Source organism: Pseudopipra pipra, unplaced genomic scaffold, assembly GCF_036250125.1.
Source record: "Pseudopipra pipra isolate bDixPip1 unplaced genomic scaffold, bDixPip1.hap1 HAP1_SCAFFOLD_121, whole genome shotgun sequence".
Lineage (NCBI taxonomy): Eukaryota > Metazoa > Chordata > Aves > Passeriformes > Pipridae > Pseudopipra > Pseudopipra pipra.
In genome coordinates, this window is record NW_026990600.1 from 45940 (window position 1) to 55998 (window position 10059).

Consider the following 10059-nt stretch of genomic DNA (forward strand, 5'->3'; position numbering starts at 1 on the left):
GGGGATGGGACTGGGGACGCTGGAGAGGGACTGGGGACACTGGGGGGATTTGGGCTGGGAGTGGGGACGCTGGGGTGGGACTGAGATTTTCGGGGGGGTGAGGGGGACTGGGAGCACTGGGATGGGACTGGGGGTCATTGGGGAGGGACTGGGATGGGACTGGGAGCACTGGGAAAGGGACTGCAGGGACTGGGATAGGACTGGGAAGGGACTGCAAGGGGACTGTGAGAGGACTGGGGAGGGGACTGGAGAGCGTGCCTGGGATGGGCCTGAGAATCTCTGGGGAGGGACTGGGACCACTGGGATGGGACTGCTGTGACTGGGATGGGATGCAGTTGTACTGGGAAGGGACTGGGGAGGGACTGGGAATCACTTAGGAGGGACCGGGATGGGACTAGGCAAACTGGGGAAGGACTGGGTTGCACTGCAAAAGGACACTTGGGAGGGAAAGGAGGTGGTGGGTTGCAGTGGGGGAAGTGGGGAGAGAGTGGGATGAGAGTGGGGGCACTGGGGTGGGACTGGGAGCACTGGTGGCACTGGGCTAGGACTGGGGGAACTGGGGAGGGAGCAGGGAAGGGAACTGGGATGGTACTGGGATGGGAATGGGATGCACAGGGAAAAGGAGCACAATGAACTGGGGAGGGACTGGGATGGGACTGGGGACACTTCAAGGGAGTTGGATGCACTGGGCTGAGACTAGGGGCACTGGAGCGGGACTGGGGGGAGTAGGGAGGGACTGGGATGGGACTGAGGGCACTGGAGATGGACTGGGGAGAACTGGGCTGGCACTGGGGGCGCTGGAGTGCAACTGGAATTCTCAAGGGAGGGACTGGGGGAAGTGGGATGGGACAGGGGTCACTGGGGAGGGATTGGGGACAGTGGGACTACAGGCACTGGGATGGGACTGAGCTGCGCTGGGTGGGCAGAGGGATGGGACTGAGGTCACTGGGGAGGGAACTGGGATGGGACTGGGAGCACTGGGAAAGGGACTGGGAAGGGACTGCAAGAGGACTGTGACAGGACTGGGGAGTGGGCCTGGGATGGGACTGGGATGCACAGGGGGAAAGAACCGGGATGCCCTGGGGAGGGACTGAGGTCACGGGAGGGCTGGGGATGGGTCAGGGGCACTGGGGAGGGAACTGGGATGGGACTTGGATGTTCTAGGGAGGGAGTGGGATGCATCGGGGAAAAGGACTGACATGCACTGGGAGGGACTGGGGCAGTGGGGAGGGATGGGGATGGGACTGGGGACGCTGGAGAGGGACTGGGGACACTGGGGGGATTTGGGCTGGGAGTGGGGACACTGGGGTGGGACTGAGATTTTCGGGGGGGTGAGGGGGACTGGGAGCACTGGGATGGGACTGGGGGTCATTGGGGAGGGACTGGGATGGGACTGGGAGCACTGGGAAAGGGACTGCAGGGACTGGGATAGGACTGGGAAGGGACTGCAAGGGGACTGTGAGAGGACTGGGGAGGGGACTGGAGAGCGTGCCTGGGATGGGCCTGAGAATCTCTGGGGAGGGACTGGGACCACTGGGATGGGACTGCTGTGACTGGGATGGGATGCAGTTGTACTGGGAAGGGACTGGGGAGGGACTGGGAATCACTTAGGAGGGACCGGGATGGGACTAGGCAAACTGGGGAAGGACTGGGTTGCACTGCAAAAGGACACTTGGGAGGGAAAGGAGGTGGTGGGTTGCAGTGGGGGAAGTGGGGAGAGAGTGGGATGAGAGTGGGGGCACTGGGGTGGGACTGGGAGCACTGGTGGCACTGGGCTAGGACTGGGGGAACTGGGGAGGGAGCAGGGAAGGGAACTGGGATGGTACTGGGATGGGAATGGGATGCACAGGGAAAAGGAGCACAATGAACTGGGGAGGGACTGGGATGGGACTGGGGACACTTCAAGGGAGTTGGATGCACTGGGCTGAGACTAGGGCACTGGAGCGGGACTGGGGGGAGTAGGGAGGGACTGGGATGGGACTGAGGGCACTGGAGATGGACTGGGGAGAACTGGGCTGGCACTGGGGGCGCTGGAGTGCAACTGGGATTCTCAAGGGAGGGACTGGGGGAAGTGGGATGGGACAGGGGTCACTGGGGAGGGATTGGGGACAGTTAGACTACAGGCACTGGGATGGGACTGAGCTGCGCTGGGTGGGCAGAGGGATGGGACTGAGGTCACTGGGGAGGGAACTGGGATGGGACTGGGAGCACTGGGAAAGGGACTGGGAAGGGACTGCAAGAGGACTGTGACAGGACTGGGGAGTGGGCCTGGGATGGGACTGGGATGCACAGGGGGAAAGAACCGGGATGCCCTGGGGAGGGACTGAGGTCACGGGAGGGCTGGGGATGGGTCAGGGGCACTGGGGAGGGAACTGGGATGGGACTTGGATGTTCTAGGGAGGGAGTGGGATGCATCGGGGAAAAGGACTGACATGCACTGGGAGGGACTGGGGCAGTGGGGAGGGATGGGGATGGACTGGGGACGCTGGAGAGGGACTGGGGACACTGGGGGGATTTGGGCTGGGAGTGGGGACACTGGGGTGGGACTGAGATTTTCGGGGGGGTGAGGGGGACTGGGAGCACTGGGATGGGACTGGGGGTCATTGGGGAGGGACTGGGATGGGACTGGGAGCACTGGGAAAGGGACTGCAGGGACTGGGATAGGACTGGGAAGGGACTGCAAGGGGACTGTGAGAGGACTGGAGAGGGGACTGGAGAGCGTGCCTGGGATGGGCCTGAGAATCTCTGGGGAGGGACTGGGACCACTGGGATGGGACTGCTGTGACTGGGATGGGATGCAGTTGTACTGGGAAGGGACTGGGGAGGGACTGGGAATCACTTAGGAGGGACCGGGATGGGACTAGGCAAACTGGGGAAGGACTGGGTTGCACTGCAAAAGGACACTTGGGAGGGAAAGGAGGTGGTGGGTTGCAGTGGGGGAAGTGGGGAGAGAGTGGGATGAGAGTGGGGGCACTGGGGTGGGACTGGGAGGACAGGTGGCAATGGGCTAGGACTGGGGGAACTGGGGAGGGAGCAGGGAGAGACTGCGAAGTGACTGGGATGGGAATGGGATGCACAGGGAAAAGGAGCACAATGAACTGGGGAGGGACTGGGATGGGACTGGGGACACTTCAAGGGAGTTGGATGCACTGGGCTGAGACTAGGGGCACTGGAGCGGGACTGGGGGGAGTAGGGAGGGACTGGGATGGGACTGAGGGCACTGGAGATGGACTGGGGAGAACTGGGCTGGCACTGGGGGCGCTGGAGTGCAACTGGGATTCTCAAGGGAGGGACTGGGGGAAGTGGGATGGGACAGGGGTCACTGGGGAGGGATTGGGGACAGTTAGACTACAGGCACTGGGATGGGACTGAGCTGCGCTGGGTGGGCAGAGGGATGGGACTGAGGTCACTGGGGAGGGAACTGGGATGGGACTGGGAGCACTGGGAAAGGGACTGCAGAGACTGGGATAGGACTGGGAAGGGACTGCAAGGGGACTGTGAGAGGACTGGGGAGGGGACTGGAGAGCGTGCCTGGGATGGGCCTGAGAATCTCTGGGGAGGGACTGGGACCACTGGGATGGGACTGCTGTGACTGGGATGGGATGCAGTTGTACTGGGAAGGGACTGGGGAGGGACTGGGAATCACTTAGGAGGGACCGGGATGGGACTAGGCAAACTGGGGAAGGACTGGGTTGCACTGCAAAAGGACACTTGGGAGGGAAAGGAGGTGGTGGGTTGCAGTGGGGGAAGTGGGGAGAGAGTGGGATGAGAGTGGGGGCACTGGGGTGGGACTGGGAGGACAGGTGGCACTGGGCTAGGACTGGGGGAACTGGGGAGGGAGCAGGGAGGGACTGCGAAGTGACTGGGATGGGAATGGGATGCACAGGGAAAAGGAGCACAATGAACTGGGGAGGGACTGGGATGGGACTGGGGACACTTCAAGGGAGTTGGATGCACTGGGCTGAGACTAGGGGCACTGGAGCGGGACTGGGGGGAGTAGGGAGGGACTGGGATGGGACTGAGGGCACTGGAGATGGACTGGGGAGAACTGGGCTGGCACTGGGGGCGCTGGAGTGCAACTGGGATTCTCAAGGGAGGGACTGGGGGAAGTGGGATGGGACAGGGGTCACTGGGGAGGGATTGGGGACAGTGGGACTACAGGCACTGGGATGGGACTGAGCTGCGCTGGGTGGGCAGAGGGATGGGACGGAGGTCACTGGGGAGGGAACTGGGATGGGACTGGGAGCACTGGGAAAGGGACTGGGAAGGGACTGCAAGAGGACTGTGACAGGACTGGGGAGTGGGCCTGGGATGGGACTGGGATGCACAGGGGGAAAGAACCGGGATGCCCTGGGGAGGGACTGAGGTCACGGGAGGGCTGGGGATGGGTCAGGGGCACTGGGGAGGGAACTGGGATGGGACTTGGATGTTCTAGGGAGGGAGTGGGATGCATCGGGGAAAAGGACTGACATGCACTGGGAGGGACTGGGGCAGTGGGGAGGGATGGGGATGGGACTGGGGACGCTGGAGAGGGACTGGGGACACTGGGGGGATTTGGGCTGGGAGTGGGGACACTGGGGTGGGACTGAGAGGGGTGAGGGGGACTGGGAGCACTGGGATGGGACTGGGGGTCATTGGGGAGGGACTGGGATGGGACTGGGAGCACTGGAAAAGGGACTGCAGGGACTGGGATAGGACTGGGAAGGGACTGCAAGGGGGACTGTGAGAGGACTGGGGAGGGGACTGGAGAGCGTGCCTGGGATGGGCCTGAGAATCTCTGGGGAGGGACTGGGACCACTGGGATGGGACTGCTGTGACTGGGATGGGATGCAGTTGTACTGGGAAGGGACTGGGAAGGGACTGGGAATCACATAGGAGGGACCGGGATGGGACTAGGCAAACTGGGGAAGGACTGGGTTGCACTGCAAAAGGACACTTGGGAGGGAAAGGAGGTGGTGGGTTGCAGTGGGGGAAGTGGGGAGAGAGTGGGATGAGAGTGGGGCACTGGGGTGGGACTGGGAGGACAGGTGGCAATGGGCTAGGACTGGGGGAACTGGGGAGGGAGCAGGGAGAGACTGCGAAGTGACTGGGATGGGAATGGGATGCACAGGGAAAAGGAGCACAATGAACTGGGGAGGGACTGGGATGGGACTGGGGACACTTCAAGGGAGTTGGATGCACTGGGCTGAGACTAGGGGCACTGGAGCGGGACTGGGGGGAGTAGGGAGGGACTGGGATGGGACTGAGGGCACTGGAGATGGACTGGGGAGAACTGGGCTGGCACTGGGGGCGCTGGAGTGCAACTGGAATTCTCAAGGGAGGGACTGGGGGAAGTGGGATGGGACAGGGTCACTGGGGAGGGATTGGGGACAGTGGGACTACAGGCACTGGATGGGACTGAGCTATGCGCTGGGTGGGCACAGGGATGGGACTGAGGTCACTGGGGAGGGAACTGGGATGGGACTGGGAGCACTGGGAAAGGGACTGGGAAGGGACTGCAAGAGGACTGTGACAGGACTGGGGAGTGGGCCTGGGATGGGACTGGGATGCACAGGGGGAAAGAACCGGGATGCCCTGGGGAGGGACTGAGGTCACGGGAGGGCTGGGGATGGGTCAGGGGCACTGGGGAGGGAACTGGGATGGACTTGGATGTTCTAGGGAGGGAGTGGGATGCATCGGGGAAAAGGACTGACATGCACTGGGAGGACTGGGGCAGTGGGGAGGGATGGGGATGGGACTGGGGACGCTGGAGAGGGACTGGGGACACTGGGGGATTTGGGCTGGGAGTGGGGACGCTGGGGTGGGACTGAGATTTTCGGGGGGGTGAGGGGGACTGGGAGCACTGGGATGGGACTGGGGTCATTGGGGAGGGGACTGGGATGGGACTGGGAGCACTGGGAAAGGGACTGCAGGGACTGGGATAGGACTGGGAAGGGACTGCAAGGGGACTGTGAGAGGACTGGGGAGGGGACTGGAGAGCGTGCCTGGGATGGGCCTGAGAATCTCTGGGGAGGGACTGGGACCACTGGATGGGACTGCTGTGACTGGGATGGGATGCAGTTGTACTGGGAAGGGACTGGGGAGGGACTGGAATCACTTAGGAGGACCGGGATGGACTAGGCAAACTGGGAAGGACTGGGTTGCACTGCAAAAAGGACACTTGGGAGGGAAAGGAGGTGGTGGGTTGCAGTGGGGGAAGTGGGGAGAGAGTGGGATGAGAGTGGGGGCACTGGGGTGGGACTGGAGCACTGGTGGCACTGGGCTAGGACTGGGGAACTGGGGAGGGAGCAGGGAAAGGGAACTGGGATGGTACTGGGATGGGAATGGGATGCACAGGGAAAAGGAGCACAATGAACTGGGGAGGGACTGGATGGGACTGGGGACACTTCAAGGAGTTGGATGCACTGGGCTGAGACTAGGGGCACTGGAGCGGGACTGGGGGAGTAGGGAGGGACTGGGATGGGACTGAGGGCACTGGAGATGGACTGGGGAGAACTGGGCTGGCACTGGGGGCGCTGGAGTGCAACTGGAATTCTCAAGGGAGGGACTGGGGGAAGTGGGATGGGACAGGGGTCACTGGGGAGGGATTGGGGACAGTGGGACTACAGGCACTGGGATGGGACTGAGCTGCGCTGGGTGGGCAGAGGGATGGGACTGAGGTCACTGGGGAGGGAACTGGGATGGGACTGGGAGCACTGGGAAAGGGACTGGGAAGGGACTGCAAGAGGACTGTGACAGACTGGGGAGTGGGCCTGGGATGGGACTGGGATGCACAGGGGGAAAGAACCGGGATGCCCTGGGGAGGGACTGAGGTCACGGGAGGGCTGGGGATGGGTCAGGGGCACTGGGAGGGAACTGGGATGGGACTTGGATGTTCTAGGGAGGGAGTGGGATGCATCGGGGAAAAGGACTGACATGCACTGGGAGGGACTGGGGCAGTGGGGAGGGATGGGGATGGGACTGGGGACGCTGGAGAGGGACTGGGGACACTGGGGGATTTGGGCTGGGAGTGGGGACACTGGGGTGGGACTGAGATTTTCGGGGGGGTGAGGGGGACTGGGAGCACTGGGATGGGACTGGGGGTCATTGGGAGGACTGGGATGGACTGGGAGCACTGGGAAAGGGACTGCAGGGACTGGGATAGGACTGGGAAGGGACTGCAAGGGGACTGTGAGAGGACTGGGAGGGGGACTGGAGAGCGTGCCTGGGATGGGCCTGAGAATCTCTGGGGAGGGACTGGGACCACTGGGATGGGACTGCTGTGACTGGGATGGGATGCAGTTGTACTGGGAAGGATGGGGACTGGGAGGACTGGGAATCACTTAGGAGGGGACCGGGATGGGACTAGGCAAACTGGGGAAGGACTGGGTTGCACTGCAAAAGGACACTTGGAGGGAAAGGAGGTGGTGGGTTGCAGTGGGGAAGTGGGGAGAGAGTGGGATGAGAGTGGGGGCACTGGGGTGGGACTGGGAGGACAGGTGGCACTGGGCTAGGACTGGGGAACTGGGGAGGGAGCAGGGAGGGACTGCGAAGTGACTGGGATGGGAATGGGATGCACAGGGAAAAGGAGCACAATGAACTGGGGAGGGACTGGGATGGGACTGGGGACACTTCAAGGGAGTTGGATGCACTGGGCTGAGACTAGGGGCACTGGAGCGGGACTGGGGGGAGTAGGGAGGGACTGGGATGGGACTGAGGGCACTGGAGATGGACTGGGGAGAACTGGGCTGGCACTGGGGGCGCTGGAGTGCAACTGGGATTCTCAAGGGAGGGACTGGGGGAAGTGGGATGGGACAGGGGTCATTGGGAGGGATTGGGGACAGTGGGACTACAGGCACTGGGATGGGACTGAGCTGCGCTGGGTGGGCAGAGGGATGGGACTGAGGTCACTGGGGAGGGAACTGGATGGGACTGGAGCACTGGGAAAGGGACTGGAGGGACTGCAAGAGGACTGTGACAGGACTGGGGAGTGGGCCTGGGATGGGACTGGGATGCACAGGGGGAAAGAACCGGGATGCCCTGGGGAGGGACTGAGGTCACGGGAGGGCTGGGGATGGGTCAGGGGCACTGGGGAGGGAACTGGGATGGGACTTGATGTTCTAGGGAGGGAGTGGGATGCATCGGGGAAAAGGACTGACATGCACTGGGAGGGACTGGGGCAGTGGGGAGGGATGGGGATGGGACTGGGGACGCTGGAGAGGGACTGGGGACACTGGGGGATTTGGGCTGGGAGTGGGGACACTGGGGTGGGACTGAGATTTTCGGGGGGGTGAGGGGGACTGGGAGCACTGGGATGGGACTGGGGTCATTGGGGAGGGACTGGGATGGGACTGGGAGCACTGGGAAAGGGACTGCAGGGACTGGGATAGGACTGGGAAGGGACTGCAAGGGGACTGTGAGAGGACTGGGGAGGGGACTGGAGAGCGTGCCTGGATGGGCCTGAGAATCTCTGGGGAGGGACTGGGACCACTGGGATGGGACTGCTGTGACTGGGATGGGATGCAGTTGTACTGGGAAGGGACTGGGGAGGGACTGGAATCACTTAGGAGGGACCGGGATGGGACTAGGCAAACTGGGGAAGGACTGGGTTGCACTGCAAAAGGACACTTGGGAGGAAAGGAGGTGGTGGGTTGCAGTGGGGAAGTGGGGAGAGAGTGGGATGAGAGTGGGGGCACTGGGGTGGGACTGGGAGGACAGGTGGCAATGGGCTAGGACTGGGGAACTGGGGAGGGAGCAGGGAGAGACTGCGAAGTGACTGGGATGGGAATGGGATGCACAGGGAAAAGGAGCACAATGAACTGGGAGGGACTGGGATGGGACTGGGGACACTTCAAGGGAGTTGGATGCACTGGGCTGAGACTAGGGGCACTGGAGCACACTGGGCTGAGACTAGGGGCACTGGAGCGGGACTGGGGGGAGTAGGGAGGGACTGGGATGGGACTGAGGGCACTGGAGATGGACTGGGGAGAACTGGGCTGGCACTGGGGGCGCTGGAGTGCAACTGGGATTCTCAAGGGAGGGACTGGGGGAAGTGGGATGGGACAGGGGTCACTGGGGAGGGATTGGGGACAGTGGGACTACAGGCACTGGGATGGGACTGAGCTGCGCTGGGTGGGCAGAGGGATGGGACGGAGGTCACTGGGGAGGGAACTGGGATGGGACTGGGAGCACTGGGAAAGGGACTGGGAAGGGACTGCAAGAGGACTGTGACAGGACTGGGGAGTGGGCCTGGGATGGGACTGGGATGCACAGGGGGAAAGAACCGGGATGCCCTGGGGAGGGACTGAGGTCACGGGAGGGCTGGGGATGGGTCAGGGGCACTGGGGAGGGAACTGGGATGGGACTTGGATGTTCTAGGGAGGGAGTGGGATGCATCGGGGAAAAGGACTGACATGCACTGGGAGGGACTGGGGCAGTGGGGAGGGATGGGGATGGGACTGGGGACGCTGGAGAGGGACTGGGGACACTGGGGGGATTTGGGCTGGGAGTGGGGACACTGGGGTGGGACTGAGATTTTCGGGGGGGTGAGGGGGACTGGGAGCACTGGGATGGGACTGGGGGTCATTGGGGAGGGACTGGGATGGGACTGGGAGCACTGGGAAAGGGACTGCAGGGACTGGGATAGGACTGGGAAGGGACTGCAAGGGGACTGTGAGAGGACTGGGGAGGGGACTGGAGAGCGTGCCTGGGATGGGCCTGAGAATCTCTGGGGAGGGACTGGGACCACTGGGATGGGACTGCTGTGACTGGGATGGGATGCAGTTGTACTGGGAAGGGACTGGGAAGGGACTGGGAATCACATAGGAGGGACCGGGATGGGACTAGGCAAACTGGGGAAGGACTGGGTTGCACTGCAAAAGGACACTTGGGAGGGAAAGGAGGTGGTGGGTTGCAGTGGGGGAAGTGGGGAGAGAGTGGGATGAGAGTGGGGGCACTGGGGTGGGACTGGGAGGACAGGTGGCAATGGGCTAGGACTGGGGGAACTGGGGAGGGAGCAGGGAGAGACTGCGAAGTGACTGGGATGGGAATGGGATGCACAGGGAAAAGGAGCACAATGAA